Consider the following 23016-nt stretch of genomic DNA (forward strand, 5'->3'; position numbering starts at 1 on the left):
TAAAACCACTGATAGGAAGTGTATTTCAACAGAAAGACGTGGGCACCATTTTGGCTGGTGTTCTTGTGGTATGATTCTGCTGGGCATTCAATTTTTTTGTTTCTGGGAAAAAAAAAAAAATCTTTGCCTTCCCCCGCCCCCGGGGATGAATTAAACAGAAGGATTTTTAGAGATATTTGGTGGAGAAGGGATTCAAATATTGGCAAATGACATTAAAGAACATTGTGATTATGACGGAACAGATTAAGACTGTGTTTATATGACACCAAACATCTGGCTGGAAAGGGAAAAAATTAGTAAAAATCCTTGATGTTTTGTTTACTTGACACCATACATCTGGATCTTTGAAAACATCTGGGTTTTTGACTGTTTTTCCCCCCAGGTTTTATCCGGGTGTTCGGCATCGTGTACAGAAAGGTAAAAACACACACAAAACAACCAAAAGCCTTTAAGACCATTATTACCGAATTAGGTACAATTCCTGTATTTAATTAATCTACAAATATTAACTAATTATTCTATTAAACATAGTATGTAATGAACAAAATTCTCCACGAGGCAAATACATACAGAATATAATTAGGTGACTTTTTTAAAAGTAGAAAACCATTTAAATCGTGGTCATAGTTGACTAACAGCAATTTCCTTGGGCAAGAATCTTTTTAGCTTCTCAGACAGCAATATTCTTTCCCAGGGAGTGGTTTTGCCACGTGCTATGAGGATCCCTTCATTTATAATGTGTTTTGACAATAGTAAAATTTCGTAAACACTAACATGGGAGATACCTCTAATAAGAGGCGTTCTCTTTGCCAAGTGAATTAGGCCGTCTGATAAAATCAGTGTAAACCTGCTCTCCGAGCAGCCTTCTGACATGCCCGCGGCTGAACCCCAAAAAGGAATCGGCTGGAGCAGGACCTCAAAGACTCCCTTGAAATGAAAAACACCTTCTGTGACTGACGTTTCTGTGTGAGCTCATCTAAAAAAGTCATCATAATTATTGAACATTTCCTCTCCAGTTTATTCTCAAGCCAATCACTTCTAATGAAAATAGTCTGCTTGCTTTTTCGAGCCTCAAGATTCCAGAAGGCTCGGTGCTCCTTGAGATATGCCATTAATTGGACACACAGCCCGGATGAAAAGCCCGAGACCCCAGAGTAAATAAAAAAACCTAAGGTTGTTGCCATTCGAGTGCCTTCAAAAGGTCTCATTTGATTTTTAAAAGCAATTCTGCAGATGTGAAAATTAAAGGCAGGCAGGAGCAAGCTACGGCTTAATGAATGTGCAGGTTAAGAAACACAGAGATTCCAAAGCCTTATTCAAAAAAAAAAAAATAAAATTTGTTTTGTGTGTGTGAATTTAGCTGTCAGGTTGAAAAGATTGGGCCCACAACACCATAGGACTTGCCGAGTTTTCTGGGTTGCTCTTTCGATTTCCTCATCGAACTACCCCATTTTTGTCAACTTGATTATTTCTGTCGGCAGCGTCTCCGGCCCAGCACTTGTCCACCAGACTTTAAATTGTAATAAAAGAACCCCGTCTCTACCCTGGCTTTGTCTCAGCTGTTTCATCAGTGAGCTCAGCCCCTCCCACCATGAACAAATTGTACACTTATCCCACTTAAAAAAAAAAAAGAAAGAAAATAAAAGACAACACAACAAACCCTTCTACTGCCTCTAATGACATCTTCAGTCATTAATGAGTTAATCAAAACCTCCGAGTCATCTGGGGCCAGATAAGGAGGAAGAAAGAAAAGCTTTGTCCTGGAATGGCAGGCTCCCTGGCTGCCCTGGGAGATGTCATGGGTCAGTCATGTTAAGAATGTGTGCGTCCAATGACCTGCTGATTCTTATCTGCCGGCCCCGCAGCAGAAACTGACAAGGGCCGGTTTGGGAGTTGCGATGAATAAACAATGACTCGCTGGATGGTCGGGGGCCGTGTCCTAGAGTGAGGGGTTTATATCTGCTAAAACATGATGACACTAGCAATCAATATGCCAATTACCCGACAAGTTATTGGCTGGGGCATTCACGGGGCCCAGCCTCCTGGCCCTTTGAAGAGGCCTGGAGTCGGGAGATTCCTGGGCTCAGAGGCAGGCAGGGGTCCCAGCCCTGATCCACAAGGTGAGCCCTGTGTCTCAGGCTGAAGGGGTCCTGGATGCTTTGAATCACTTGGGGCGTTTATTAAAAATAGAAATCCTCGCCCTGGCTGGTTTGGCTCAGTGGAGAGAGTGTCGGCCTATGGACCAAAGAGAGTGTCGGCCTATGGACCAAAGGGTCCTGGGTTTGATTCCCGTCAAGGGCATGTACCTAGATTGCAGGCTCCTCCCCGGCCCGGGGCCCTGGTTGGGGCTCGTGCAGGAGGCAACCCACTGATGTGTTTCTCTCACATTGACATTTCTCTCTAACTTTCCCTCTCTCTTCCACTCTCCCTAAAAATCAATGGAAAAATATCCTCAGGTGAGGATTAACAAAAGAAACAAAATTAAAAAAATACAGATTCCTGAGTCTCTTTCCTGGAGACCCCCTGAGTGCTCTGGGGCAGGGCTGTCAGTTTGTGGTGGTAGCTTTGATCAAGCAGGTGAGGGAGCTGGTGGACGCGGTAATTCCCCGAGTGGGTCCCGGACCAGGAGGCTCCACGTCACTGGGAGATTGCTAGGAGAGAGGCGATTTCTCAAGGCTCAGACCAGCCCGGCTGAATGGGACACGCTGGGGGTGAGGCTCAGAGATCCCTGTTCTAACGCAGCCTCTGGGTGCTTCTGGTGCATCCTCCAGTTGGGGAACCAAGGCCGGAGAGCAAAGATCTTTGCCAAAAGGTTGCAACTCGGCGTTACCATCCATCACCTCGGAGCTGCGCGGGGGTCATTTGTCACTCACCCTAGTTAAGAGGCTGAACCGTGCAAATGGTTTACAGAAAAAATTAAATGAGGGAACGGCCTGGCCGGTGTGGCTCGGCTGGCTGAAAGGTTGTCGGTTTGATTCCCAGTCAGGGCACAGGTCCGGGTTTCGGGCTTGATCCCCAGTGAGGGGCGTGCAGGAGGCAGCGGATCAATGATTCTCTCTCATCATTGATGTTTCTGTCTCTCTCTCCCCCTCCCTTCCTCTCTGAAATCAATAATAATAAAAAATCTATAATAATAAAAGCATAATACACTAATTAGACCAGACAGCCGAACGACCTTCCAGACGTCCTTCTGGACTACCTTCCGGACGAAGCTGGGACTGTGAGGGCCGACTTCCTTGCACAAATTTTGTGCACTGGGCCTCTAGTATACATATAAAAAAGCGTGACCTTGCAAAACTAGTGTTCTGAGCAGTACACTTTAGGAAACAGGAATTCAGATCTTTTAAGATGACACACACCGGTGGGTCGAAGCTAGTTTATTCTAGATGTTATATAATAAGGAATGTCTTTCTTTGTTATGATTTATGAAACCCTCCGTGTCTGGCATCAACATTAATTATGTGGTGGCTTGAAGCCATCTAGGAGGCTCATGTAACATCACCAAAGAGTTAAATAAATTGTCCAGCTGTTGATGGTCCGGTTAAATCATCCCTGAATTGTTGGCGGATCTCCCAGAACAGGTACTGATTAAAAAAAATCCCTGGATTTTACTAGTGAGATTACATTGTATTTTTCACAAGCGAGAGATGATTTCATTGGAACTCCTGGCTTGTACCTAGAAACCCCCACGGAAGCAGATGTGTGCCTAGGCTGATGTGGGAAACGCCTCGCCGCCCACCGACGGCATTGCCCTGGGTAGGTCCACTGCACTGGGTTCCAGGGGCTGTGGCTGGCGCAGCATCTTGCTTTTCTCATTGGCTAATCCCGAAGGTGCTAGGGCAGTGGGGGCGTGAGCTACAGAGGTCAGGCCAGTGGCATCTGAAGCACAGCCTATGTTGTAGAAATCTCCTCTTGAAGTGTCCGCCCAGGCTGCGTGTTAACGCCAAATGTTGATTCTTGCTGGGGACATGATGTCTTATAAATGTGATGAGGGAATATCATTTTCCCCGGAGCGGCGAAGGCACTTTTAAGGCCATGCTAAGAAAGGGATTAGCTTCCCCAGTAACATCTGTAGGTCACATGTTTGCCTATAAATCGCCTCTTTGCTAAAATATTCCCCGATTGTTGCACAAGACTTGGAAGGCTCAGCCGAAAGGAAAGATGTGTCAAGATTAAAAATAAACAAACAAAACAACCTAAAAATAAGCCAGTCCCACCAACCCGTGCTAATATTTGTCATCTTTTCTTTTTTAAAAAAATATATTTTGATTGATTTCAGAGAAGAAGGGAGAGGGAGAGAAACATCAATGATCAAAGAGACTAATTGATGGGTTGCCTCCTGCACACCCCACAATGGGGATCGAGCCCGCAACCCAGGCATGTGCCCTGACTGGGGATCAAACTGTGACCTCCTGGTTCCTAGGTCGATGCTCAACTACTGAGCCACGCCGGCCAGGCTGTCATCTTTTCTACATCATCCTGCACGTCTGCACAAGACTTGGAACTCATTAGGAGGTATCTCTGAGCTAAAAATAAGGGAGCAGACTAGACTTGGGAGGTCTGGGAGCCCTTTTCTCATCTCTTCTGTAAATATATCCTTGTGGGTATCACATGAGCTCCCAGCTTCGGAGACACAAGACATTGCTAGGAGCGGACTTCATACCCTTGTGAGAAAGAGCAGTTCACTGGGGCTAGCTGGTCTACCCGCCACTCATCTGGCTTGCTCTGCAGTTGGCAATTTCTCCCCTTTCCATTCTTTGAAATGTTTTGAATTAAAATAGCTCACTCAAGGTCACTGAAGGCATATGGTCCTGCTCAAAACTTTAAACAAAACATTAGTTTTTACAACCTTTTGTAATTTGGTATTGTATACAACATGGTTATATGCGGGGTTTCTGTAATCTTTTCAGTGGGTGACAGAAATATGAGAAGCGAATTTATAAGCCATTTAGTGAAGCATTTAATCAATTTCATGCATAGGAAATAACTGCGATTGCTCTGCTTTATCAATCTTTCTCTCTGGGAGAACTCCGGTCTACACGATCTCCAAACACTGGCTGGGGCTGGGGGTGGGGGTGGGGGTGGCCGAGAGCAGGACAGGGATGGGGAGGGTGGAGCGTGCGCACATGTGCTTTGAGACCTCAGGGACTTCTGAAGTCTGCCCACAGGGTCGCCAGCATCTCTGAGACCCCTGGAGGCTGTTAATGTATTTCAGAAGGAAAGCACGGATATAATGTTTAGAGAGGGAGTTTCCAAGGCCTTTTCACTGCAAAGTTACTCATTAATCACTCTTTTCCCAGAGTGGCTCTCATGTGCTCAGGAAGACTGTCTTCAACTTTAGATTAACAAAATTCGTATCTATTTGAAAAGCCCTGTTCAGTGGCTGTTACTTTTATTTTATTTTTTAAAATATTTTTATTGATTTCAGAGAGGAAGGAAGAGGGAGAGAGAGATAGAAACATCAATGATGAGAGAGATTCATGAATCGGCTGCCTCCTGCACATCCCACACTGGGGATCGAGCCTCCAACCGGGGGCATGTGCCCTGACTGGGAATCGAACTGTGACCTTCAAGTTCATAGGTCAACACTCAGCCACTGAGCCATGCCTGCTGGGCCAGTGGTTGTTACTTTTAAAACACATGAAAAAATAAAATGACTTCCATTAAAATTTGCTTCTGAATCAAGGAGTTAAAAACAATATGATTCCAAGAGCCAAAAATTCACCGAAGTGGCCCGTTACAAGTAGACATGTTTGGGGCCATTTTCAAACTATTTGACCTGTTCCCTGGGGTTCATGTTCCAATTCTCTTTCCAATTGCTTCAAAGATTAATCCAGCTCTTGACTACACAGTGGGTTAATATTTTCTTTTCTGTCATGTGCCGGAGTCCCTCTTCTAACACTTGACCCCCACACCATCAAGTTCTTAAGTGAAAAGGTCCTAGGGGAACAAAGATGATCTTGCCACAACCGCTATCTGCTGACCCAGATGAAAATCGCATTAGCTCTGCCTTGTCCTCGAAAACTGAACCTGATACAAGAGACTATACACGTGGTTTCTAATTTATTTATTTTTATTTTTAATATATTTTTATTGATTGCAGAGAGGAGGGGAGAGGGAGAGAGAGACAGAAACATCAATGATGAGAGAGAATCATGGATCAACTGCCTCCTGCACGCCCCACACTGGGGACCAAGCCCGAAACCTGGGCATGTGCCCTGACTGTGATTCGAACTATGACCTCCCTGTTCATAGATCTATGTTCAAGCACTGAGCCATGCCACTGGGCAACATGATTCCTAATTTGGAAAATAATTTGCTTTCATTTGTTTCAGAACCTAGAAGAGTATTTCAGGGAATAAATTCCAATCAAGAGTATTTAGTTTTGATTTTAAATCAGCTCCATTCAAGGTTCTCATCTCAGGCAGATATGCTGTTTCACACTCCCCTTTAGCTGATGCCATGCGATGAGATTTTCTTGCCTTGTGATTCAGTGCTTTGCCGTTTGATATTTTGCCACGTCATTAAGCTGTGGGAGATGCACAGTTATAGAGAACAAAATTGCCTTGGTAATCCTGCATACAACTGATACCTCTAATGGAGATTCGTCAATGGGAGGTTTGCTTGTCGATCTCTCCATCTCTCTATCATCCATCCATCCATCCATCCATATGTCTGTCTGTCTATCTATCTATCATCTATCCATCCATCCATCCATCCATCCATCCATCCATCCATCCTCCTATATGCCTATCTGCCTATCTATCTATCTATCTATCTATCCATCCATCCATATATCTATCTGCCTATCTATCTATCTATCTATCTATCTATCTATCTATCATCTATCTATCTATCTATCCATCCATCCATCCATCTACCCACCCATATGCCTACCTATCTATCTATCCATCCATCCATCCACCTATATGCCTACCTACCTGTCTATATATCTATCTTTCTATCTATCATTTATTCATCCATCCATCCATTATCTATCATAATTCAACCATTAACTCCTGGATTAACCAACACCTCATTGACTTTAAAAAGTAAAAGAAATTATTTTAGAGGAAAGATGTCTTGATAAAAGATATGATATGTGGAAAAGCAATTCCTTAGGACCAAGGAATTTTATATTTTTCAAATACATTTTGAAACGCAAATCAATGACCCGACACTTACTCTCTATGTAAATATGAAAGCATTAGAAGATAAGGCTAATGCCCTCCTTGCCACCTCAGCTGATTTTCCACCTTCCTCACTATGACCTGCGTTAGAAAAGGTGTGCATCTTTCTAGTCCTTTCTCTGTCCGAACAAACCTCTAAACCAGCGGTCGCCAACGGTGGTCCATGAGGTCCGAAAGGTTGGCGACCACTGCTCTAAACCAGGTGTCATGTTGAATGTACCTGTGCACTTGCTCTTTTCCCTCATCAGTGTGTGGGAGATCTCACCTGTCAGCAGGAACAGGTTCACGCACACCATTCTCTCTAACTGCTTTGAGCATTTCTCCTGGTATGGCCATACCAGAGCTCACTGCGTTACTGTCATACACAGCCATGGAGATTCTGCCCAAGTTTTTTTTTTTTAAATACATTTTATTGATATTTTACAGAGAGGAAGGGAGAGGGACAGAGAGTTAGAAGCATCGATGAGAGAGAAACATCGATCAGCTGCCTCCTGCACACTCCCCACTGGGGATGTGACTGCAACCAAGGTACATGCCCCTGGCCGGAATTGAACCTGGGACTCCCCAGTCCGCAGGGCAATGCTCTATCCACTGGGCCAAACCGGCTAGGGCCCGTCCACGTTTCTGTTATTATCCACAGCACTGCAGTGCGTAGCGTTGTACATACTTTCTTATGTACTCAAACATTTCCCACATGTTCATATTCATAACATGCATAACATTCACACGCAATGAGTGTTTTTCTAGCATGGGCCATACAGTGAAAGTGCTGGGCACGCATGTTTTATGTTTTACTGGTTACTGCCAAATTATCTAGCATTTTTAATTTTAAGTGGACGTCCTACCAGAATGTCTGATTATACTTCTTCTCTACTCTCCTTAGATTTTCATACCACTCTGCCACTCTTATTCTCTGTTAAAAACTTTGCCTTTCTTTCTCTAAGAAGTTAAAGACCATCCAAAGTGCCTTCCCAAAGAAGAAAAATGTTACCATTTGCAGATGACATGAGACTGTATATAGAGAACCCGAAAGGTTCCACCAAAGAAAACTATTAGAACTGATAAATGAATTCAGTAAAGTAGCAGGATACAAAATTAATATTCAGAAATTGGTTGCATTTTTATACAGCGATAATGAACCATTGAAAAGTCTAACTAATGCCCGGCCGGTGTGGCTCAGTGGTTGAGCGCTGACCTATGAACCGAGAGTTCACGGTTTGAGTCCTGGTCAGGGCACAGGCCTGGGTTGCAGGCTCAATCCCTAGTGTGGGGTGTGCAGGGGGCAGCTAATCAATGATTCTCTCTCATCACTGATGTTTCTGTCTCTCTCTCCCTCTCCCTTCCTCTCTGAAATAAAAAAAAAAATATATATATATATATATATATATACACACTCACCTAGGAATCAATAATACACACACACACACACACACACACACACCCCTAGGAAAATATATGAAATACCTAGGAATAAATTTAACTAAGGGGGTAAAAGACCTGTACTTGGAAACTTATAAGATATTAAAGAAAGAAACTGAAGAAGATAGAAATAAATAGAAACATATACTTTGCTCATGGATAGGAAGAATCAACATAATTTAAATATCATTCTACCCAAAGCAATCTATAGATTCACTGTAATTCCTATCAAAAGTATCATGGCATTTTTCACAGAACTATAACAAATAATCCAAAAATTTATATGGAACTACAAAAGACCATGAAGAGTCACAACAATCTGAGAAAGAAGAACAAAGTTGAAAATATGACGCTACCTGATATCAAATTATATAAAAAGGTCACAATAACCAAAACAGCAAGGTACTGGCATAAAAACAGACACATAGATCAATGGAACAGAAGAGAGAGCCCAGAAAGAGACCCATGCCTTTATGGTCAATTAATCTGTGACAAAGGAGGCAAGAACATACAATGGAGAAAAGGCAGTCTATTCAATAAATAATGTTAGGAAATTGGGCCGAGACATGCAAAAAAATGAAATTAAACCGCATTCTTACATCATATACAACAATAAACTCAGAATGGTTTAAAGGCTTAAATGTAAGACTCAAAACCATAAAACGACTAGAAGAAAACATAGGCAGTAAAATCTCTGCCATTTCTCTCAGCAGTATTTTTTTCTGCTCTAGCTCGAGAAAGGGAAACAAACAAAGTAAACAAATGAGACGACATTAAACTATAAGTTTCTGCACAGCAAAGGAAACCATCAACACAATGAAAAGACCTACTGAATGGTCTTTCCTTTTTCTTTAAGAAGAACTGTCAAATATTGGATTGAACCGATAACACCGCCAATGTTGGCCTTGAGCATTTATTTCTAATCATGAATACCTGGACGCCAACTCTATGTCCAGGAGTAGACTGACTGCATACACACAGCATCTCAATAGTGCGATATTATGTGGGCATGAAAATGTGCTGAAGTCTATAGCAATATTGAAAAAGTGTGTATCATATACACATAAGGAATGTTAAAAGGCAAACCCAGATGGAACCTGAACTTGACATGGATAGGAACCATGAACTTGTCAGAATGGCTGACTTGCAAGTCATTTTATTTTTTTTAAATTGCTTTGAATGGACTTCAAAACCCAAGCATCACAGTAGCAGTAGGGACCCTACCTGAGTGGTGACTGCTGGGCTGGCAGATTCCTTCTTCCTTTGTCCCATGATGATATGCGGCGGGCTCCCCCTGGATAGGAGAGAGAGCACACATCGCACTTACAAACAGGGAGAAGCTGCCCCCATCCCCCTCAAGGATCCTGATGTAAGCAAACATCTCCTATGAACACACCCGACTCCCCTGATCTTGATGCCAAGAAAACCAGAAGATGGGATGGCCAAAGCGTTTGGCCACGTTACTGGGCATTGAGAAGGTTGCACATGGTCATTTATGTTCCATTTACGTTCGAAGGTGCATTTTGGAAAGGCCTGGAACACTTAACCCTTTGAGTGCCAACCAATGTCCTAGGGACTATGCTAAAATTGCCAAGGCATTTTTGCTGATTTTACAGCAGTTTAGGGAAAAAAATTATGAATCGCAAGTAAATGAAGTTACATATTCAAAAACTTAAGGAAACCTTTACTGCTTTGACATATTTAGCAATAGCATCATCACTGATAAAAGCAGACTTAGAACTGGATGCCATTTCGAAGCTTTGATAGCGCTCCTGGCACTTTTGGCGAAACACAGGAGTGGTGTGATCGCGCTCCCCGACACTCGAGGGGTTAATAGCCCAGGCATGAGATGTTGAGTTTCAATATAATTTAACTTGGTAAGTTGTGAGCCTTTAGCAGAGGGTGATGGGGAATCTAGACCCTTAGGTGGGGAAAGAATTAGAACATAGAAATAGAGCTCACTTGGATCTCTCCTGCGGTAACAAGAACAGTCTACGTCAAGCTCTTGATTATTATTACTAGAGGCCCGATGCACGAAATTCGTGCAAGGGGCTCGGCCCTCGCAGCCCCGGCTTCGTCCGGAAGGTCGTCCGGTCTAATTAGCATATTATGCTTTTATTATTGTAGATTATTTTTTTGTTAAATGTACAGTAGGCGAGGGAAGCTGTAGCCCAGAGCTCTTCGCTGTACTGAGATGGCCTGGGGATATCCTGACTCAGGGTGCCTGGGTGGGTCTAGATTCCTCAGTGCCTGGAGGCTCCTGGTGACCCTGCTCCGAACTGCACGCTGAGCATCAAGATGTGACTCTGAGCTCCAAATATGGCTCGGTCCGCACCAGATGCCTGTGTTCTGCGGCCGAAGTTCCGGATTCAGTCAGCACAAGACTATGTCTGCAGGCCTCCCAAGGAATTCCATTGTGCAACCTCCTCAGCCCACCGGCTTCAGACGCTGCATAACAAGTCGTGATATCATTCAGGTTTGGATGACAGCACAGATAGGTGTTGTTGTCGCTGCCTGTGCCCTGACCGGGAATTGAACCGTGACCTCCTGGTTCATAGGTTGACGCTCAACCACTGAGCCACGCCGGCCGGGCCCATGTGCATATTTCTAGTCCATGTTTGGTTCTTGCAGGGCTTGGCTTCTGCTGCCCAGGCCCTGTTCACCAACACACCCTTGAACTCTGTGTCCTTGGTTCCTTCCTTCTGACCCAAATCGAGCCCTGTCTCCGAGGGGTCCCGGGACGTGAGCGTATCTTCTCTATCTCCTTTGGGGAGGATGAAATAAGGAAGAGCCTGAACCGTGTTCAGACTCCGTGAGGCCAGGTTCTAGGCTGTACTAGTCCAATGTGATGTGGCCTCAGCCAGGTCATCTGAGGTTTCTGACCCTCTCTCTTTCACCAAGAGAAAAAGACTTAGAAAAGTGTGATGAGCTAAAGAAACTTGAGGGGTTTTTATTATTAGAGTAGAAAAATACATTACTTTAAAATCCTATATAATAAAGAGCCAATATGCTAATTAGACTGAACAGCAGAACGACCTTCTGGACGAAGCTGGGGCTGCGAGGGCCTACCCATGCACGAATTTCGTGCGTCAGGCCTCTAGTATATATTTTTTTGATTTCAGAGAGGAAGGGAAAGGGAGAGAGAGATGGAAACATCAGAAATGAGAGAGAATCATGGATCGGCTGCCTCCTGCACACCCCGCACTGGGGATCGAGCCCGCAACCCGGGCATGTGCCCTGACCGGGAATTGAACAATGACCTCCTGGTTCATAGGTTGACGCTCAACCACTGAGCCACGCCGGCCGGGCAATACATTACTTTTTATTGGGCAAAATGAACATCTATGATTAACTGACAGCATTTAACAAACATGGCATTCATGTTTATATGAATCCTCCCCATTCGCAGTGTTCGTTATGGTATCTGTGACAGGGTCCACTGTGTAAGGAAGGGCCCTATCGATTATGATTTGCACCTCATACATGTGCCGAATCTCTGCAATTCTGGTTGGGGAGCACCTTTTCTCCAGCCTCAGCTGCCACTAGGTAGGTGAGCACAGCCAGCCACCAGCCCTTTCCAGGATTAGCAACTTCAAGACCTGCTGGGCTTTGGCTGGAGAAAGAAGCCACTGGCTACGTGTGGACTGCCTGCCGCTTCCAGGGCCACCATATGCTGGGCTGTGACACCAGCATTCCCATGATGCCAATCTCACTCGTCCCATCTTGGCCTAAACATTCTTCTATAGTGAAGGGGTGAGTTGGCAACAGTAAAGGCACAAGAGAGATGGTGGGTTGAGAATATGGTCTCTGGCCCAGCCATTGTGGCTCAGTGGTTGAGCGTTGACCTACGAACCAGGAAGTCAGGGTTCCATTCCTGGTCAGAGCACATGCCCGGGGTTGTGGGGTCGATCCCCAGTGTGGGGCATGCAGGAGGCAGCAGATCCATGATTCTCTCCCATCATTTATGTTTCTATTTCTCTCTTCCTCTCCCTTCCTCTCTGAAATCAACTATATATATCTATAATAATAAAAGTGTAATATGCTAATTAGACCAGACAGCCTTCCGGACGACCTTCCAGAGGAAGCCGGGGCTGCCCAGATCCTGGGTGCTGCAGGGAAGCCGGTGCCGGAAGCTGGGGGAAAGAAGGCTTACTCTTGCACAAATTTCGTGCACCGGGCCTCTAGTGTATATATATATTTAAAACAATACGGCCTCTGATGGCCTTAGTTCTTATCCTGGCTTTCCTGCTTTCTCACTGGGTGACCTCAGGTAGGTGACTCACCTCTCTGATCTTTCGCTTCTCTCTCTGTGCAAACATGGTTAAAGGAGGCAATGGAACCTGTTAGAATCTCATGGTAGGAGCAAAGCCTTTGCTTTGTTCCCCGATGTACTCCAGGTACCTATGAAAGTTCTCTGAGCATAGTAGGTGCTCAATTAATACTTGTTGAATGAACAGCTTCCTGCCAGAGTGACAGGAAATACGTGTCTCTCTCGAAGTTTCCTCAACGTGCTGACTTCATTAGAGTGGGCTGTTCTCTGGTTCTCTGACAGCTACATGGCCTGGGATTTTGTGGTCCCTTCAGACAGAAACTAGTGGCATAGTTAAAAGTCTGAACACTCCGTGGACTCTCCTATCATCTGAAGTGTTTATTGACTTGAACTAAAGTAGATGCAACCATTTGAAGCTTTAACCAAGTTTGGCCTGCTTTTATTTCACTGTTTATAAAACAAGATATTTTATGGATGTAATTTATATATCGAATAGAAGAGGGCTATTCCCAATATTATCTTTATCTTCGAAACATAAATAACAAACAACTCCAGTAATCAAAATTTACTACAATTGTAATAGATTTTGGCAGAGTTTATGTATTGTGTGCAATGCTAACCTAACGCTGGCTTCTAAGGATAGAGGCCAGGATTTGTAGGTTGGCTTTGTTAAATGGAAAAAACCCCATACACCTACTACTGTATTTGTAGTTTTTACTACATTCAAGAGATTAATTCTCGTAAATAAAATTGCTTAGACTGGCTTCCAATCAGAAAGTTGAAATTATCTGTGGCAATGTAACCACTAAAAACTTGTATACTATGAAAATATTTCAATAATTAATGCATGCTCCATCTAGAGTAATTGACAGGAGGTCATAAACATAATGGGCCATCTGTGTTTGATTTGTACATGAAAATGCTTAAAGGGCCAGGCAGGTAATTCAAGCTTCCCTGGCAAAGGAAGAGTGGTTCCTCTAGGCAGCAGACCATTTACTAGAATTTTATTTTCCCCTTAAAGTCTTTTCCAGATTTCTACTTGAGCTATGCATGTCTCACTGCTTCTCATTCTAATGCAACAATTCCTTTTAGATATATGTTTTTTTAAATCCTCACGGGAGGATATTTTTCCACTGATTTTCAGAAAGAGTGGAAGAGCAAGGGAAAGACATAGAGAAACATGGATGAGAGAGAAACTCATCCATTGGTTGCCTCCTGCATGTGCCCTGACCAGGGTCCAGGCCGGGGAGGAGCCTACAACCAAGGTACGTGCCCTTGACTGGAATTGAACCCGGGACCCTTTGGTTTGCAGGCCGACGCTCTATCCACTGAGCCAAACCAGGTAGGGTCCTTTTAAGATATTTTGATGCCCTTGTGGAACCCAGCCATGTTCAACATTCACACTTGGCTCTCCCGACCATTGCAACAGCAACTTGAAAAACACAGTCTAAAATATACCAGAGGCTCCCTCCATGGCTATCGCTCTATCATGCACCATGCTTAAAGTGGCCACCCCACAAATTCATGCTGCATTGTCTCCGATTCTATCAGTAAACAACCTGGATAAAAGGAATGAGGAGTGAGACCGTTAGGACTCTTGGTAACACATTTGTAATTCACTGTAGAAGGGGACCAGAACCACTGGATGTACAGTGGTCAGTGGACATCAGAGGAGATTCTAAAATTTTCTGGGGGAGGAAACCAAAATGTATGTGCAGAGTGATAAGGAAAATGAGAGCTTTGAAAATGGTCAATGGCCCGGCTGGTGTGGCTCAGTGGTTGAGCATCGACTTATGAACCAGGAGGTTACAGTTTGATTCCCAGTCAAAGGCACATGCTTGGGTTGTGGGTTCGGTCCCCAGTGGGGGGCATGCAGGGGGCAGCCGATCCATGATTCTCTCTCATCACTGATGTTTCTATCTCTCTCTCCCTCTCCTTTCCTCTCTGAAATCAATAAAAATATATTTAAAAAAAAGAAAAAAAGGAGAAAGAAAATGGTCCATGAATGTGGTCACGTATGTAATGAAGCAAAGGGTAGCTGGAGAAACTCCACTTAGAGCAGGAAGAAAACGCCAGGCAGTGAAGGAATCTGCATTTGTGGCTGTGTGTGCTTTTTTAAAAAAATATTTTTATTGATTTCAGGGAGGAAGGAAGAGGGAGAGAGAGAAACATCAATGATGAGAGAGAATCACAGATGGGCTGCCTCCTGCACGCCCCCTACTGGGGATCGTGCCCGCAACCCTGGCATGTGCCCTGACTGGGAATCAAACCCTGACCTCCTCGTTCATAGGTTGATGCTCAACCACTGAGCCACACTGGCTGGGCCGGGTTGTTTTAAACATGACTGAGGGCCCTCAGAATGCCATGTCTGTGAGACAGGCTGACAGGGGACACAGGCCGGGCCCTTTGTTCCTCCTAAGCTAAGCTCATGAGGTTGACTTGCCTTCAACACGCAGAACTGCTTGTTTTTGCCTCATCCCGACGATCAGAAGAACTGTTGTGTATTTTTCTGTACATTCAAACACTAGAAAAATGATATTAGACAGCTCCGGTCTTTGCCACCCAGATGTTAGATTTCAAAGCAAATAACAATATGACAGGCCAGAGGCCACTGAGCCATCCATCACCCGAAGGCACAGGCCGATGAGGCAGCTGATTAAAGGGCTTACCCGGGGAGGACCGCTTGGGCGGGCGGAGACAAGCGCCCACCTGCGTTTCCCATCACAATGGACGTTCTCCTATTGTGTGTTGACATATAAAAGTACCGTTTCCTCGTTACAGAGAAAAAGCAGAATACACAAGGCAAAACTAAGAATACCCAGAAATGAATTTTCCCTTTCGCTGGAATATATTCTTACACGTAAATAAAACTGCACCCTGCTCTACATATACTTTTTAAACATATATTTTTATTGATTTCAGAGAGGAAGGGAGAGAGAGAAAGAAACATTGATGAGATAGAATCACGGATCGGCTGCCTCCTGCACGCCCCCTACTTGGGATCCAGCTCACAACCCAGGCATGTGCCCTGACTGGGAATCGAATCAGTGACTCTTGGTTCATGGGTCGATGCTCAACCACTGAGCCACACTGGCTGGCAACATATTTTTTTTAAAGTTACTTAGGAGAGGGGCTTATTCACAGAACATTATTACTGAAACTGGCCATAAATGAATAGTTCTCATACTTTACTGACAGATATCATTCTAGAGGCAGCAATTTCAATGGACACGTGAGTTTGTAACCCTGACATTGCTTCCTAGGCTCATGGGAATGGTGTTGCTGGTGTAACCACAGAGGCACTCACTACTCCTGATGCAAAGGCCCCTGTTCACCCTGATTTCTCAGGCTTAACGGGGGGTGTCTGCTGGCTGTGCCCCTCTTAGTGCAGAGCCTCATAACCCCACGATGCCAGAAGCTGCTTCCTTTCCACCCAGCGTAGCTCCCTGTGGAGCCTCTGGGATCTGGGGGAGGCGGGCGGGTCCCAAGAGGAGGGAGCCCTTTGGACACATTTCTGTCACATGCAGCCTCCGATGGCACCCCGTTGAGGATGCTTGTGGCCTCCCTGGGCTCTGGCGTGGCCTGGGAGCTGCTCTCAGGCTCCCTCCTTCTGATTGCCCCGAGAAAGAAAATTCTGCACCCCAGTTACCCCCTGAAGACCTGGTGTCTTCCTCTGAGGGCAGGAATACTCCTCATGGTGCAGAAGAGCAGCCAAGCAGAACTGGCTACAAGAGGTGGCTAAGGAAGCGCAAACAGAGCGGAACTATGGGCATCTCGGCCGCAGGCTCTGTAATCGAACAACCCGGAATAGTGACTATCAGGCCAGTGACTGGGAGTCTGTCCTATAAACAGGGATTATGAGATTTCAGCGGGGCTTGGCCGCCCCACAATGATGTCAGCAGCCAATGGCCAGAGCTGGGAGCCTCCCTGTCTTTCGGCTCCTCCGCTTAAAGTGACAGCAACCAGCTCCCCGCTCCGCATCGATCAACAAGACACATTGATTTCCTCTCTGGAGAAACACATATTTCTTTTCTCCTGCTGAAAAGATAAATCTGACAGATTTTAATCAAATGGAGCTGTTCACAACCACAGAAATGCGTACCCTACCACATAAGAAAACAAAAATAGGCCAGTAACAAGAGGAAGAGTTTTGTGGCCAAGTTCATTTGGGAAAACACTTGAATTAAGACACACACACACACACACACACACACACACACACACACACACACACGTCCTAGCCAGTTTGGCTCAGTGGATAGAGCCTGTGGACTGAAGGGTCATAGGTTCAAGTCTGGTCAAGGGCACCCATGTGGTTACAGACTTGATCCCCTTCGGGGCCCCTGTGGGAGGCAACCAATTGATGTTTCTCTCTCACACCCATGTTTCTCTCTCTCTCCCCCCTCTCCACTCTCTAAAAATCAATGGGGAAAATATCCTCGGATGAGGATTAACACACACACACACACACACACTCACACTCACACAGCTGTGAAGCCTCAGGGTTAGTTAATATTTTTCAAGCTAGTGTGTTACTGGTTGTGACACCAGTCATTACTGGTCCCCATTAAAATTTCTGCTAAAACCAGTTTCTTTCTTTAACCCTGCAAAGCTGGACTATTAGCACTTGGTCCTTACAATGAAGTCTTTCCCACGATGAAAGCTGGCTTCCAGAGGCAACACACCATTTGAGAAATGATCCAGAGAGATGAAGAATCTTTGTGATTCTCATCAAGCAGGCTCACATCACTGTACTTTTTGCTCAGTATTTGACTATGTTTGGAGCATTTATATTATTTTATAAATTTATACAATGAGTAGCTCTTATTTTTCGTTTTTAGAAATATTTTCATTGATTTCAGAGAGGAAGGGTGAGGGAGAGAAAGATAAAAACATCAATGATGAGATAGAATCACTGATCAGCTGTCTCCTGCTCGCCCCTCTAATGGGGATCGAACTCATAACCTGGGCATGTGCCCTTATGGGAATCAAACTGTGGCCCTGGGTCATAGGTCAACACTCAACCACTGAGCCACACCTGCCGGGTGTGTAGTTCTGATTTTCTTCAATATGTCTATGGACAGCCACGTTGTTTATATCTGCATGTTTTTCCTTCTGAAGTTAGATAGATGCTCAAACAGATTAGAAAACATTTGTTGATATTTAAAAAAAGTCTTTGAAAGAGGGACTTACATCTCCTTCATTGATTTGTTCAGTCCCAGTTCTGACTATAAGTTGAGCTAATTTAATGGTACTTTTCTAAATAGTTCAGTGTTTTGTCTTCTTTCCTCAGTATAGATATGACTGATTGCATTTTCATTATAATGGGGCGATTGGATGTCTCTTGTTCACACCTAGTGGCAATTTCCTGCCCAGATATCTTGGTGTAATATATTTCATTTCGGCTAATTTTCAGAGGTGAAAAAAGCAAACCCACCTGCCAGTGGAAGTGTGGATATAGTTCTAATTGACCATCCATCCAATCCTGCTTTGAATGAGGCATCTTTTCAATAGTTTTTCTCTCTCTCATTGTATCCTCATAATTTTGAATATTACATTAAGATGTATGCTTTGAAAAGAACTGCATTTGAAAATAATCGTATTGAAAGAAAGTTATTTTCATAATCCCACATAGTGATTCATAGTGTGTATACATATATGATGCCATTGCATTTCAGTGGGCAAAAATAGAGAATTCGTTCTCTTTTTAAAGTGCGAGCTTAAAAATTTTCCCTTTAATGTGCTGCTACTGGCGTTGCTAAGTTTGTGAAAAGCACAAAAGCTTATTATTTTATGATAATGTGCCCTATAAGGGCATTATTGGGTTAATTTTGACCACACTGGATAGCATTGGATGATATGAAATAGAGGAAAGATAAGGAGTGGACAAATCAGAAGTTACCTCGCAAGAATAGTATTAGAAAATGCTGGCATTTGCATTGTAAGAGGAATAAATTAGCTTCCTCAAGGAAAAGGTAAGACAAGGAAGCCAGGAAAAGTGGGTGAACTCACTGGCAAAATGACGGTGTCCTCATTAAGCCTCAGACCAGTGGTGACAAATGTGTCCCCATTTCTCTGTGGTACTGGCGTCATTGGGAACCCCAAATGCATGTGCCGTTCCGACACAGGAAATACGGGATGCTTTCTTGAAAAAAATCTCTGCGATGCCCACACTACAGACAGCAGGAGACAGGAAGGCAAGCGCACAATCGTCTCCGAATCATGATTTATACACACGGCACCGACTATACACTCACCACCCTCCCTGGCTCCCACAGACAGGGCTGCCGGCTAGCTCTAACTCCCGCACACTATTGCGAAGCCATCTTTCCCCAAGATTTTTCCTATTTACAAAAGAAGCAATTCATTTTGTAGGACATTTCAGACTGGCAAATGGCCAACAAGAGTTGTGACCAGAGCTGGGTGCAAAAGGTACAGAGAAACACAAAGGACAAGGATATTTAGGGAAGCCGTGGACAAAAAGGAAGATTACTCATCCTTCCAGAGGGCTTTTTAAAGCCGGTTCCAATTACGGACCTTTGCTGGTAGTTTCTATAAATTTGGGGCCATTGAGCGGGCGGAAGACTAAGAAAGTTTGTGAATGCATCACAAAAGCGAAGGGACTCGGCAGGACAATGGAATTTAGCTGATTGTTTGAGGATCTCGGTCTGACAATGACACTGTTAACCAGGAGAATGGAGAATGGAATCTCATTTGTTTTTCCAGGAAGGGATTTCGAGGACTTCACCAAAAAATCAAAGTCCTGTCCTAGCCGGTGTGGCTCAGTGGGTAGAGCGCAGGCCTGTGGACAGAAGGGTCCCAGGTTCGATTCTGGTCAAGGGCACGTGCTGTCTCGGTTGCAGGCTCCTCCCCCATGTGGGCCCTGGTCCGGGCACATGAAGGAGGCAACCAATCAGTGCGTTTCTCCCACATCAATATTTCTCTCTGTCTCTCCCACTCTCTTCCTCTCTAACTAAAAATCAATGGAAAAATATCCTCGGGTGAGGATTAAAAAACCAAAGTCCTACTTATAGGGCGAAATGTAAGCATTAATCATCCTACCATAATTAGCCAGTTCTTGTTCATCTATCTGGCATGCATGGAAATGCGTAGCAAGAGAAACTGCGTTTTGCAACATGCAGTTAGATAACTTGATACAAAACACAGTTTAAATCAGGTGACACACTGCAAATTCATGCTCTTTCCCTCCTACAGTCCAACTGGAGGGAGATTTCTAGACATTTGGGTCTGAATAGGATTCTTGGAAGTTTCAAAGTTGCCAAGGCTTTCTCGGAAAATTCCAGCTGAATTGGCAGACGTTTTATTTATTTATTTCATATGTATTTTGATTGATTTCAAAGAGGAAGGGAGAGGGAGAGGGAGAAACGTCAATAATGAGAGAGAATCATTGATCGGCTGCCTCCTGCATGTCCCACACTGGGGATGGAGCCTGCAACCTGGGCATGTGGCCTGACCGGGAATCGAACCGTGACCTCATAGGTTGACTCTCAACCACAGAGCCACACTGGCCGGGCTGAAAGACATTTTAGTTGTCAAACTATTCACAGATCTTCACAGACAACCCCACGTCCCCAAAACACACTCATCCTGTGTCTTCAAGATGAAATTTGAAAGCCCCTCTACTGGGGTTGGCTTTCCATTTCTGTTGGGAATGATCTTTGGAACGTCCCCCTCCCCCTTCCCCTCCCCTCCCCCTCCCCCCCAAATTCTCTGGAGCTCCCTAACATCGGGAAGTCAAAGCATGAACTCTCCTTATGGTGACACTAACTTTGGACTCAGAAAAACCCGAGGCTGACTCACAGCTTGGCCAGAGTCTAGCCCAGTGATGGCGAACCTAGGACACGCGAACTCATTTTTTTGGTTGATTTTTCTTTGTTCAATGGCATTTAAATATATCAAATAAATATCAAAAGTATAAGCCTTTGTTTTACTATGGTTGCAAAGATCAAAAAATTTCTCTATGTGACACGGCACCAGAGTGAAGTTAGGGTTTTTCAAAATGCTGGCACGCCGAGCTCAAAAGGTTCGCCATCGCTGGTCCAGATGCTCAGTAATGGAGACAAGTGACTCATAGCACTTTTCAGCCTTAACTTTCTCGTCTGGAAAATGGGGAGGACAACACCTAACTCACAGGACTCACGTGCACTGATGTCGCCTATGGACTGAGAAGCGCTGGTACAGGAGAACTTACTTGATCATAGCCCAGGTTGCAGGCTCCATCCCCAGTGTGGGACATGCAGGAGGCAGCCGATCAATGATTCTCTCTCATTATTGACGTTTCTCCACGAAAGGAAGTGGGAGACAGTGACTGGTGGCGCTGAGACTTTGTCTCTATCGCCCTATCCTTCGGTTTCTGCTCATGTGCTCAGCCATGCTCTCTATGTACATGGATGTCTGCAGATCCTCCTGCCATAGCCCCTGCTCGTCTTGCTATAGACCAGCCTCAATTTCACCCAGCATTTCAAGAAATTAAAGCTTCCCAGCGAAGGGGTGACTTCGCGGGTGGAAACCGTCCAGGTGCTCCTTAGTCAGCGGCTCCTGATGCAATAAAGGCGCCCGGAGGCCGCGCTGCCCACGGCTCCCAGCCCTCCCCGGATTAGTCACTTGGCCGCCTCACTGCGCAGCTAGTAACTCCGAGATAATCATGTTACCGAGATGCCATTTAATCTGCAGTTGGCATATCTCAACTTTTCATCTTCATTAATAGAGCCATCAAAGTTGCACTGGGCTTGACGGGTGCTGGACACGCGCGGGATTCGGGGGGGGGGGGGTGCCGTTTGCCTGGAGACACTCTGCTTGCCAGATGGCAGCTGTTCATCTGCCCGCATCAAAGGTGCGGGGGGGGCTGAGCTGGCTGGCCCCTGGCCAATGGGGCTGTCCCTTCCCTCCCATGATGCATCGCTGCCCACCCCAGGCGAGGGGTCTTGGGCCCCGTGGCACAGAGGGCTCCCCATGCATGTAGGCTGGGGAAGGGGTGCCTGGTGAAGGGAAGGATTGTTTTTCCAGCCCTCGTGTCCCTGATGCCTCTGACACCGGCCGTGGAGCCTGAAGTCCCACGGGGAAGGCAGTGTGGCGCAATGAGAGGGTGCACACCGGGAGGCAGAGAAATCTGCATGGAGTCCACACTCTGCCACTTAACCAGCCACGTGGAATCAGGGAGATTTGAGCCTCAGACCCTCCTGTTTAGTGATGGGAGCCGGATAGTGTAGCCTAGTTTGGTCAGGACGGGGAGCCAGGTGGAGACCCATCGTCAAGTCTCTTGACCTTGCTGGCCCTGCTGGGCACAGAGCCCAGAAAGCGCTCGTACTGGTCCCTGAGGCGCTGGGTGAGGATGGCCCTCACAGCGCTGTTTGTGGCGGAGAGGATGGTGGTGACTAGGAGTTCATCACCAGGGAGATGGAGAATAAGACGTCAGGAGGGCCCGGCCGGCAGGGCTCAGGGGTTGAGCGTTGACCTATGAACCAGGAGGTCACGGTTCGATTCCCGGTCAGGGCACAGGCCCGGGTTGTGGGTTTGATTCCTAGTTGGGGGCATTCAGGAGGCAGCCGATCAGTGGTTCTCTCTCTCATCACTGATGTTTCTCTCTCTCTCTCCCCCCTTCCTCTCTGAAATCAATAAAAACAGATTTAAAAAAATGTCAGGAGGCTTACATACAGCAGTTAGGAGTAGTGTAGATACACATTAAAAATGTTCTGTCCCTGACTGGTTTGGCTCAGTGGATAGAGTGTTGGCCTGCGGACTGAAGGGTCCCAGGTTCGATTCCAGTCAAGGGCATGTACCTTGGTTGTGGGCACATCCCCAGTAGGTGGTGTGCAGAAGGCAGCTGATCGATGTTTCTCTCTCATCGATGTTTCTAACTCTCTATTCCTCTCCCTTCCTCTCTGTAAAAAATCAATAAAAAATATTAAAAAAATAAAATAAAATAAATAAAAATGTTCTGGTTGGAAAAAATACGCAGACATCATTTGCATGTACTATATACACAGAGAACAAGGATATACTCCGTGTCTTTTGAGGACAATATACAAATCCAAGGATGTCACCCAAACTAACAGTGCTGTTGCTTAGGGCAGTGGTCGGCAAACTGTGGCTCGCGAGCCACATGCGGCTCTTTGG

At 45.3% G+C, this 23016-nt stretch overlaps 1 protein-coding gene across 1 annotated transcript in view; it reads right to left on the minus strand.

The window, feature by feature from the left end:
- The window catches only part of NR2F2 (nuclear receptor subfamily 2 group F member 2), a gene marked incomplete at its 5' end in the record, with an annotated part of 198670 nt that overhangs the window by 68234 nt on the left and 107420 nt on the right, over nt 1–23016 (minus strand). Inside the window, one exon of the mRNA XM_081114759.1 lies at nt 9834–9903. The remainder of the gene's footprint in view (nt 1–9833; nt 9904–23016) is intronic.

The sequence above is a fragment of the Myotis nattereri genome (genome assembly GCF_964212035.1).
Source record: "Myotis nattereri genome assembly, chromosome: 21".
Taxonomy (NCBI): domain Eukaryota; kingdom Metazoa; phylum Chordata; class Mammalia; order Chiroptera; family Vespertilionidae; genus Myotis; species Myotis nattereri.